Raw genomic sequence first — 12,181 nt, 5'->3', positions numbered from 1 at the left:
TTTAGGCCCTCACAGAGAGTGTAAAATTTGAGAAATATGACATAGGAAAGAAGTTAGACAGTTAGGATGTCGGTTGAAAGTTAAGTACATTATTAATCAAGGGTTAGGATATGATCTGTTGATCAAGGGGAAGCAAACTGGACCATAATTTGTTGAAGGTGAATCAAAATCTTTGGAGGAAATAAAGAAACCTTAAAATTTGTCATATTTGGGGAAAAAAATTTCATGCAGAAAGGAAAAAATTCAAATGTAATGAGGAAACATGGATCAAAATTGGAGAATAGGAAAATCTCCAATATGGATAAATCATACTGATAACATGCAAATAAGAGCCGATAAAGGTTAATTTTATCATATTTTTGGGATTTTAATGCTTAAAAAATTAATTTTCAAGGCATGTTATCATGATTTTAGGTTAAAAGAAGAATTTCCTTAAATTTCAAGTTAAATGACACATTTGATAAATAATTAGGTCAATATATACATTTTAAACATTTTTAAAATGAATGTTAAAAAGAAATTAAATGTTTTAATTGACCTATTTCTGGTAATAAAAAGAAATTAAACAATAAAACTTTTTTTAGAAGCAATAAAGTATTTTTCTATGGATTAATGAATGGTTTTTAGGATTTATTTCAATTTTTTTTAATAAATGATCAATTTTCTTATAAAACTGGCCCTTATTAGGCCAGTTTAAGTGCTAATGGCGTTGGTGAGTGGCGCAGAGCATAGATGAATGAAGTGAGCGAATCAGAAGGCGCGATCGCGCCTTTGGTCCGCGACACGCACGTACGTATCTCTGTGCGTATCGCGCACCACACCGAGGTAAGCTCCACCAATGAAATGTGACTTAACTTGCTGGGTGCGACACAGCTAGTTAGGTCGCACAAAGCTTGCGTGGACCAATAGGAGGGCAGATCGCATTGGTCCATGCAGGCCACACTCATACGAAGCGTGGGTACACCCACCTCTGTGTGTGTGAAGGTAGACGATTGTGTGGCATCACGTGGCCAAAATTTCGTGGCGTCGTGCACACTACGTACAAAGCGATGCAGACGGGAGTAGTAATAGGTGATAAAAGGGGGAAAACGAGGAATTTAATAGTCGTTCTTGATTTGAAGCTCTAGGAAAGAAGGCTTAGCTTCCTGGAAGACTCAAGAATGCCCTGGATGCATTTTGGAGTTCAAATTGGACGGGAATTTTGCAGATCTGTTGCCATACTCGTCCCCAAATTGAAGCACCAATTCATGGGAAATTCGGTCGTTCGTCGCGCGAGATTCATTCCAGTTGAGTCAAAATCATTCCTGGTACCTCTAGGCTATTTTTGCTTTGATTTTTACACCTAATTTCGTACTCAATTTTCTCAATTTCGGAATTCCGTTCACGTTTGCCGTTTTTCCCAAATCTCAATTTTAATCACCTTAATTCGTAAAATTTACCTGTTTTTAATTCAATTAGTACTCCTAGACTAGAAATTAACAATTTCGAATTATATCCATCTCTTAAATCATCCAAATTAATCTCGTATTTCTTAAATTAGCAAATCATGAATCGTATTCACGATTTGCTAAGTTAGGGCATTTCTGCAATAAATCAAATAAAAATACAAAATACTTAGAATTAAATCAATTTTCTATATAGATTTAAAATTCAGTAAAAAAACTTTAAAATATAATTCAAAAAAGTTTAAGATTTTAAATAAAATAAAAAGATAAATTCAGGTGATTTTAGATCTATTTTATTAAATTACAGAGAGTTATTAAATCATTTAAGTTCAAAATGATAAGAAGTTTAGTCGCAACTTTCAAGCATTTGCATTTCATTAGTAACTAACTCATCATCTCATCTAGGTTCGAATTCTAAACCCTAATTAGAGAGAAAATTAAATATCACCACCACCTCCCTAGGATTCGACCCCTTACTTAAACACTAAGGGATAAAATAAATATTAAAGCTTAAGTTCGAAAACCCTTAATAATGACATAAAAACACATACATTTCGAGCTTATCACATACCATACCACATATTTGAGTTTTCTTGAGTAAGTCGTACTTGGAATGGACAACCATAGAGTGGTGAAAGAACTCATTTAACGAAAACAACTCTGCATACACACATAGAATTATATGTAAGACTCATCCACACATGATGCATTAGCTATGGTACCCACACCAAATTAGTGTGTTTTCAGATAACTCAAACTGAAGTTAATAAATTTGTTTATTTAATTATGTTTGACGAATATAGGATGGATGTTGAATTTGTATTTGATATGTAAAATTATACAAAACACACATCCTGTCTAAGGGTTTTACATAAGAACACACGACATAAAAAGATGAATGAATGTAAAGACGATTTCTTCTAGTCGGTTGTGGCACAAAAAAATTTAATTATTTCGAACATGAATGCCAAATAGGCATCCTAATGTTTTGGCTTCATAAATCACAAATAAAACTGAGTCTAATGTTTTTTGGTTAGTCTTCTAAAAAAATCAAGATTTAAAATCCATCATCCTTAAATGTAATGATCAATTTCACCAAAAGATTGATCTATTTTTTTCTAAACTGTCCAAATAGGAAATCTCACTGTTATACTTGAAATCTTAGTACTTAAAATCATTCTTTATCTTATAAATAAACAAAAACCTCATTTCTCCATTTTGAAGAAGAAACAATCCAATTCAATTATTAATTCATTTTAAACTTATCTAAAGAACTAAAATTAATGTATTTAGATTTTATCTTTAGGTTTCATATATAAAACATATAATTTTTCAAATCTCATAAATAATCATGCATTTAGATTTTGTCTTAAGGTTCAATAAACTCCAATTAAGACAATTAACTTTGACTTAAACTATATAGATTTTTATTTGTACATGATTGGTTTATTCATTAAATCTTCAAAATTTAGTTACTTAATACGTAGAAAATTAACATGCTTAGCCAAATGAAGACTCAAGAATATCAGTGATTGATAAATAAGTCCACTTGGAAGTCTCTTCAGGACTACACTCATGTTATCACTCTGTTGGTGAGCACACATACCATCTATTTAATTCCATGAAATCTGGAGTCACGAAATAGGATTACTATTATTGGTTTTGAAAACCTTCATAAATGCCTTGGAGTTATCCACTTTGACTATAATTTTCATTGTGCTTAAATGGATGCCCTCATTTTTTTGTATCAAACATATTTCTTGTTGATTCCTGTATATGTGCTAAACTCCTTTGGCAACATATGCATCCAGAAAAATTTACCTAGAACAAGGTACGTTAAAAATCTATAAATAATGGAATTGAAATAAAATTGTTTCTTTTGTGTGAAGGTGTATCACAAAACACATTCAGAATAAAAAAATGCGCGTGGATATAACAGATGGTAATATACCAAGGTCAGTTATACTGGTCTAAAAGAATTTCAATATTCTCACTGACGTCTGCATTAAGAAGTGGCAAAATTAAATCTAATTTTATCTCTGCTCTTTTTAAATCCATTTTAATTTATATATCAAAAAAATGAAAAATAGTTCAATTAAAATTTATTTCTTCTCATGTTTTAAGTAAATATTTGATTTACGAAAACTTTGCGTTCAATTAAAATAGTTTAAATGAAAATATTTTTTTGTATTTTGAAGATAAATAAACCTTTTACTGATGATTTTGGAGTCAAATTTACGGTAATGAGGAAAATGAATCTCTGACACGATAATTTAATTACTTGAAATTTATAAATTGAGTCTTTAACTTGTAATTTAATATATGTTTTTTGCAAATTAAAAGTTACTGTTTAGAAAATCATTTATTTATAATATTTTCCCTTGATCCTGTTTTTTCCTGGTTCCAAACAGTGATTTGTTTAGTTTTTTTAGTGGATTCATCCAAATACATTTCTCAAACACTCTAATTATTATATAGGATATATCTTTGTTTAACTCTTTTTCGTAAGTACTGCACTTACTGACCTATAACGCACACATTGAGGGTGAGATCTTATTTAGGGGGATCTATTTTATAAGGGGGGAGCTATAATCGTGTTTCTTATTTCTCGAAAAAATGAGGAGAAATTTAGGAATCGTTGGCATTTTGAAATTCATCAAAAAGAGAGAGATTGAAGATTAAGGCTATGTGCATTTTAGTAAATTTCCTCAGTAAATTTTTTATGAATATTAAAAATAGATTATGAAAAATTCAATGGTCTTACACTAGTTCTGATCAGTTTATATGAATGGAGAAATACATATCAGGAACTACACATATAAAGATAATTGACTTTATATGGTTCAAATTATGCAACTCACTGATGGCTTGAATGACAACCTTCACAAATAGAAAGATGTGATGTACGAGAATCTGGTCAATAGGGCTCAAGAATTGTGTAATCAGATTCATATTTTCCTGTGAAACATGATGGCCAATATGTATTTCTCCATCTACAGTAAATATTTATACCTGAATTAATGGATCATTTTGTATGAGCTTAAATATAGAAAATTAAAATGAAATATTTTCGAGAATATTATTTGAGATCACTAAATAAATTTAAATTAATTTTTTAAATTTAATTCATGGAAGAAATGAAGTTATTGGATTTGGCTTTTATGGCTTATGAAGTGAATAGCAAAGTGAACACAATTATTAGATTCCAAATTGAAGGAGTTATTATGTCCTATTTTTCCTTTCTCATATTAAATGAATTTAAGCTTTGGGTTTGTAAAAATTGAAAAAATATCCCATTAAATTTAGAAATCCATATAGGTAGATCAAGCAGCTTTCAAACTCTCGTCTGTCCCTCTTTTCGTACATATTTGAAGAAATTCACACAGTCAGGAAGCTTGTAATAAGGACCAGCATTTAGAAATTTCTACTAATAATTTTTTAATTTTTTAAACATGATTTTATTTCTAAAATTCATACAAATCCATATAATGTAGAATCATTCCATTAGATGGAAGTTTAAATAAATCACAAGGATAAACATTTTGGGCCCTACAGTTCTCTTTACATATGAGCTTTATCTAATGATCATTATTTGGATATTTCAGCTAATAATTTTTAAATTTTTATTTAACATATAATTTATTTTTAAGGCATTGTCACGAATTGTTATCATCAAGAATAGTGCCATTTTGATGCAGGATTAAAGAATTTGCATGACAAAGTAGAGTATTCCAGAATCAAGAAGAAAAGGAACTAACCAGCCTGCGAGAGGATTAATGGGAGATTCACTGAAAGAAACATCAATAAATAAATTATTGATTATTATTCAGTTGATATCTTTTGGGATATTTTATTCATAATATTTCATGCATTGAAAGAGGAAACATCCAAAAGCTCCACGACTAGATTTCAATTTTCGAATCCTGCTTTCCTCACACTTTTAACTGGTTGTGAGATTGATACTGAGAAAGCTCAAATCTTCATGAACATACAAGATCAGGTAAATATAAAAATAATATTTAAGCTTTCTGTAGCTAGCTAATATCATGGTATATTGAATCATCTTGTCATAATTTATTATTTAGTAATAATTAGTTGCCATTTAAAATAATTTAGAGATTATTTATTATTTAATATGCTTTAAATTAAATTAAATGCATAAATTTGAATATTATATTAAATGCATGTTTAAACTTTAATAATATCACAGAAAACTTTGGGGGTCAACTAGTGAAGGCTTTGGAGGTTGAGTCAAAAGGGGTCAAACATTGTTGATCTTTGGAAGAATTTGGCGGTCAAGGACATCTGTGCTTCACCAAAATTTTCTTTTGTTGTTATCCTTGTTAAACATTATTATAAAGTGTTTTTATTCGAGTGCATTAGCACAAACTTGGTTGCGTACTATGATCACCTTGAGATGGATACTTCCGCACAACATTTAACTAGCCTAAGGTGTGTAAAAAAAAACAAACTCTGCCTTATCCTCTGGATCTTTTCCCAGATGGATAAACTATATTTCACATAGTTAACAAGAATAGAGAAAATAAATTTTAAAAGACCAAATTCACCCACATATTGGGTCATCCTTTAGCCACTTAACCTAAAAAATTGCTATATAAATTATAATGTTACTCTTGATTATCTAACCACCCACATTCATCACTATCTGGTTTTTTTATGTCAGTATATTTTTCAATATATTTATTAGTTCAAATAAAAAAAACACAACACAATTTAAATCTAACTTTCAATATATTTATCAACTCCCAATGAGAGACTTAGATGGGTGTTTCTCAACTGAGACTTTCATCCTTATATACGATTTAGTTTTTCATTATGCTTGATACATATCACAGATATGATGAACTTTATTACATATAATAAATATATAATATAAAAATTTTCACCATAATATAGCAGATGGTAATCATTTTTCAGCAGTTGAGTGATATTTAGATCATGACGAGCATTAGGTAGGGCTCTAAGACAGACATAATTTTTGATGGATTATTTTATTTCATATTTAAGGAAGGCTAAGGTTTATTAGAAGTATCTGAACATGATCGACTAGTCTAGGATAATAAAATGGTAACCTCAAGGCTCCATGTCCAGCAGTCGATGCAAAAATCTCTTTACCACATGTGTTCAGCCTTTCGTCCGAATTGGAAATAGATCCATTTTTTGTCTTGTCAACGGTATCATCAATGGATAATTTTCTTGTTCATGTAAGTTTCTCTTTAACTTCAATAAATGATTAATTATTTTTCTTATTATCCAGTATTATTGTAGTGAAATATCTAAATATAGCTTGACTAATGTGAGTGAGGTATAATGAAAGGACCTCTCAGTGTATTTTTTGGTAAATGAGACTTGGCATATTAGACCCTGGTATAGTATGGATCACATGTCCCCCGTCATTGTGTGTCAAGAAGATTTATTTTTATGATCAATATTATTTTCTTTATTTCTTTGGACTAATAATCAATGTTGAAGCAGGTGAGTCAGGAAAAAGCGGGAGTTTTAAGACAAGATTGAACATATTTTTGCAAAATCGGTTGACCACAGACAAATATATTTATTTATATGCCATCGACAATAAAGAAGACTCGAGACACTGGACGGGTCATGAAATTATGCAAGACAGTATGTCTACATGAAATTCATTTGATTCATGTTTATCAAAAATCAAAACAAAATATTTTCTCAACACAGGGATCGAAGGATCATAACATACATTTCTTCAATCATAACGTACAGATGAGTGATTTTCTTCCTCACCGATCAGTCATCCTTAGCGGTGTGGATTTGGTACCCTCCCCCCTTCCTCTCCTCCACACTAAAGGGCAGGTAAGTGTCCAGTAAAAGATCCCATGTTACAAGAAAGTGAATAGAATAGTTGTACTTTGCGCCTTGCAGCTGGTGGTGAACTCCATGGAAGACAGTGTTGTTGCCCAGGTACTTGTGGAATGGGTTCCAATTGGGGAACCACCTAGAGCAGTGATCATCCACCACTTTGACTGCCAACACGCTGAAGAACACCGTCGCTACTCTTGGGGACATACCGGTGACAACTAAGGAGACTAAGCTACCAAGCAGCTGCCCCACAAAGGCGTCCACTAGGTGGATATGTTGCCCTCCGTAAGAGTAAGGCACAACCAACTGGTGGTGTAGTGCGTGGACAATCCGACTTCAAAATCAAAAGTTATTAATAAATGAAAATTGGCCAATCTGAGTCCTTGGATCAATTTTCATTTATTTAATTTAAAATTTTCAATACATACAATCGCGTGTCAATCAATGATAGGCTGGATAAATTTAAAATCCTTTATGTGCCTCCTCCCTCAGCAGCCCACGTACCCCCTGTCCTGAAATCAAAAGAAAGAGACAAAAATGAAAGGAATATGTTTCAAAACGCACTTACTTGTGCGTTTTTACTTCCGTCGGCCAATCAGATTTGGCCATGTCACCTCCCATGCATGCATTTTATATGCACAGCACGGGCAGTGAACTTACCACCCAAAGAAAGGACTTCTGCTGGCCGCATCAAAGCCATCAGATTCCTTTTCGACGGCCGAGATTTTGCCACGTGGCATTTTCTCGACTTTATGTTGAAAAGTCCATGGTTAAATTGGCAAGCACAAACGGACACCGCCCAAAAATATTTATGCATATGACCCTCCGCTTTATCTCTCCATATTTCCTAAAAAAACCATAGAAAAATCATTAAAAATTTTGGATTAATTCAATAAAACCCTGCAAATATTTTATTGGATTTTTACTCCTATAATTCACGAACGAGAGCTGTTTTAGGGCATATTGGCAACCAAAGTTCCAGAAAATTCCCTCTGCCTTTAGAAATTGATTTAAACTACTATTTTCTTTATAGTTATATCCGTTTTCCATTTAAAATTTCATTTTTTCTTCGAATAAATTCCCAAACAATTCAATAAAATTTCGGAAAAATCTAGAAAATTCAGTAATTCCTCCCCACATTAATTAAAATTTAAATTAATTTTTAAAGATGCCATTTCTATTTTAATAGAGTGTTTCAAAGCTTAAATAATTCCCTAAAACTCACAAGTTATTAGAAAATTAGGGAAAATCAATATTCACTTTGAAAAGTAATTGACATGAAATATATGATAACAGGCCTATTTTAAAATCTTTAAATGGACAAAATTGTGCTAATTTGCTGAATTTAATATGGAATTTAGGGTGTTATCAGATGGGTTTTTGAAAGTAATATTCTTGGTGTTAGGAGTTCATACCACCTAATTACATCATGTTTTGAGTCATGAGATAGGCTTAATGTTGCTGGCTTCCACGCACAGGCATTAAAGTAAAAAAGTTTGATTATAATTTTCATTGTGGTTAAATGGATTCCCTCATTCTGCTGTTATCAAACATGTTTGTAGCTAATTCGTTTATAGCTGCTACTTTAGCTTGGAAATGTATGCATATGGAACAGCATCTAGTATAAAGGAATATAACTAGAGCATCAAAACTGGTGTAAAAAAAATCAATATTCTCTCCGGCATTTGCATGAAGAAGTCACAAAATCACATTCATGTAATTTTATCTCTGATATTTTTCAACTGTATTAATTTTTATATAAAAATAAAATTAAAATATAATTTATATTCATGTTTGAAGAAAATATTCCATTTATGAAATCATTATTTTCTATTTAAATAATTGAAATGATAACCACTATTTTTGGATTTCAAAAAGAAATAAATCTTCCACTGATTAAATAGTTTAAAGATAAATTAAATTACTTTCTATTTTAGCTCAAATTTAATTAATGAATAAAAATGTCTGAAATGATATTTATATACTTGAAAATTTATGAAGTTTAGTCTTGGATTTTTTAATTTTAATTTATCTTTTTTATAGTTCGATGTATTAATAAGAAGCACATGGATTTAGAATATTTTTCAGTATTTTTTTATTTTGCTGGTGCCAAACCGTGATTTTTTTAAAATTTTTAGTGGATTTTTCCCTTAAACCTTTCTCACACATTCCCATTACTATGTAGGATACAGCCTGGTTTGACTGTGTTTTACGAGTACTAAACTTATAGACATAGGATGCACATATTGTGGGGGAGCAATTTTTTAGGAGGATCACATAGTGTGTAGGGGGAACTATTCTTTAGGATGATCTATTGTGTAGGGGGAGGTATTATTTTGGAGGACATATTGTGTAGCAGGACTATTCTTCTGGAGGATCTATTGCATAGGGGGAGCTTGTATGTAGGGGGAGCCATCATCATATTTATTATTACTTAAAGAAAGGAGGAGGAAGTTATTCATCATAGACATTTTCAAGTTCATCAAAATGGGCAAGATTCAAGTTTAAGACAGTGCATTTTAGTGAAATACCTGAGTATGCATTGTGATGAATGTTCAAAATGGATTATTTAAATTTAATAGGTTTATGGTAATTATGGCATGTTTATTAGTATCAGGAATTATGTACATGAAGATAACCAACTATATATGGTTCAAAGTATAAAACTCACACATGGATTGGATGAATCCCTTCATGTATATAAAGACATGAATTTTCACCACCTTGTCAATGGGGAAATCATTGAGTTAGGACTCCACGAGTTTTGAATTAAACACCACTTTTCTAGTGAAACATAATGGCCAACATGGATTACTCTGACTACCTTGGATATTTATATCTGAATTAATGGATTATTTAACCAGAGCTTAAATGTAGATGAAGAAAAAAATTAATATTCTAAATATTTTGAGTAATCTGTTTTCAGATATCTAAAATAATTTTGTATACTTTTTTTGATGTTGAAATGATGGAGGAAATTTAATTATTGGATTTACCATTGATGGATTATGAAATCTATGGGAAAGTTTTAGTGGTGGATATGCATCGTTGACAGAACGGAAGCCAGTAAGGGGTTTTGTTCCGTTTTCCGTTCAGAAGATAGAAGGGAAGATGGATTAAGTTCCGTCTCCTTAAACCTGTTATCCGTCCGCTAACCGTAATTATAAGATTAGGAGACGTATGAATTGGAAGATGGCGAGGCCCATCTGCATGGCCTGGTGCATGAGAACTTGTTTCAAGACTTCTCTTCGAGTGGCGAGGTTTTCGGTCTCTTCCGATCCCTTGGGAAACAAACGATACTCGTCCTTGGAGTTCACCCGTACATGATACACGCCCGACGTGATCCAATAAACAGCTATTGGAACAATCGCGGGCATGAGCTCCTCCATCATCTCTGAAGCCATCTAGCTTACCTATATACTCAGAAATACAAATATTTAATGAGATGTATGGTTTATTATGCGGCATAGAATCATAGAACAAGATACAAACCATATAAAAGGCTACACACTATCTCTGATATACGAAGCAATTTAAAAATCCATCAGAGATGTCCCATAACGCTCATTTTAAGTTCGTGCAAGTCTAGCTGAAAAAAAAACTCAATAATATACAAACTCGGAGTTTAGTGAGGTCCAGGTAACTTCTAATTATGAGGATTCTATGAGAGATATTTTTCATATGTTTATTCTACCTGAGCCGAACGAGGATTCAGCTGGGGTCAAATACTGAAAAAAAATTACAATGCATACTCTAACCTCACCCATAAGAAATGGCCTATCAATTCTTCAAAATGATATGTAACTTTCGTCTGAAGAACAATATGTGCATAAAAAGGTTCCCAGATTATACGAGTCCTTGGGTCGTAAGACTTAATAATAGGGAAATTTGTAATTAAGTTTTGTTTATTATACTTCACACTTATTTATTCGACATTAACAAAACATGCGTTAAAGTGGGATCAAACACGGACATGGAGAAATAAGAATGATCATAGACAAGGTCAGAGGCACTTACAACCGCAGAGAAGTTAGTAGGACGAGAATACGACGATTATGGAAGAGTTAACAGCTTTTTTTCTCTCTCTCCTCTCTCTATTCTTTGACTTTTCTTCCCATCTCCCTCACGTTCTTTTCTCTCTCTCCTCACTCAACTCCTTTATTTGACTTTTCTTCTCCTCTCATTCTCTTTTCTTCTATGCGTTCTCTCATCTTTTTTTAACCGCTGACTATTCCACTTTTCTTTTCCTCTCTAATTTTCTCTCTTTCTCTTTTCTCTCATAACTTCCAATTTGACTTTTCTTATAACCTCTCCCCCTCACCTTTCTCCACTACTTTCTCTACGTGGAACCACCCTTCTCTATACCATTTCTCTTCAACCATCATTCCGAATTTGACAGTTTATTTTCCTTGTAACTGCATGTTTCCTTCCCTTTAAAAGGGCCATGAGCCTGCTTGTATGGACATCTTTTGTTGAAGAATTATTGTGAAGTTATTTTGTGAGAAAAGAGTGATTCTTGGTGATTTCCTTTGGCGATAACGGCAACGGGCAACGGATCGACAACGGAACGAGCTCGTAGCTTGTCTACTTCAACATTGTCAACTCCTCTTGGGTTTCTTCTTCCTCTTTCTCCATAATTTCCTCTCCATAATTTACCTATCCACTCATCCCTACCATTCCGCATCATTGAACACTTTCCTTCAAATTACCCACCATCTTCACCTAGTACAACTTGCCATCCTCCTTTGTTTCCCCAATTCCCACACCGTGTCCCATCCAATTCCTCCAATATCACAGTCCACCTCCACTCCTTGCATCTTATCCATCAACCTTCTCTTTGCCGATCAAATCACACATTTCCTTTTATCCGTCTTTCCACACCT

At 32.4% G+C, this 12,181-nt stretch overlaps 1 pseudogene; it reads right to left on the bottom strand.

Annotated features, from left to right (window-relative positions):
• Positions 1 to 7,226: 7,226 nt before the first annotated feature.
• On the bottom strand, positions 7,227 to 10,702 carry LOC144712088 (sphinganine C4-monooxygenase 2 pseudogene; annotated as a pseudogene).
• Between the last annotated feature and the right edge of the window lie 1,479 nt (positions 10,703 to 12,181).

This window comes from Wolffia australiana, chromosome 14 (genome assembly GCF_029677425.1).
Source record: "Wolffia australiana isolate 7733 chromosome 14, ASM2967742v1".
Classification (NCBI taxonomy): domain Eukaryota; kingdom Viridiplantae; phylum Streptophyta; class Magnoliopsida; order Alismatales; family Araceae; genus Wolffia; species Wolffia australiana.
The sequence above is the reverse complement of the archived record's forward strand: the minus strand, read 5'-3'. Positions and strand labels throughout refer to the sequence as shown.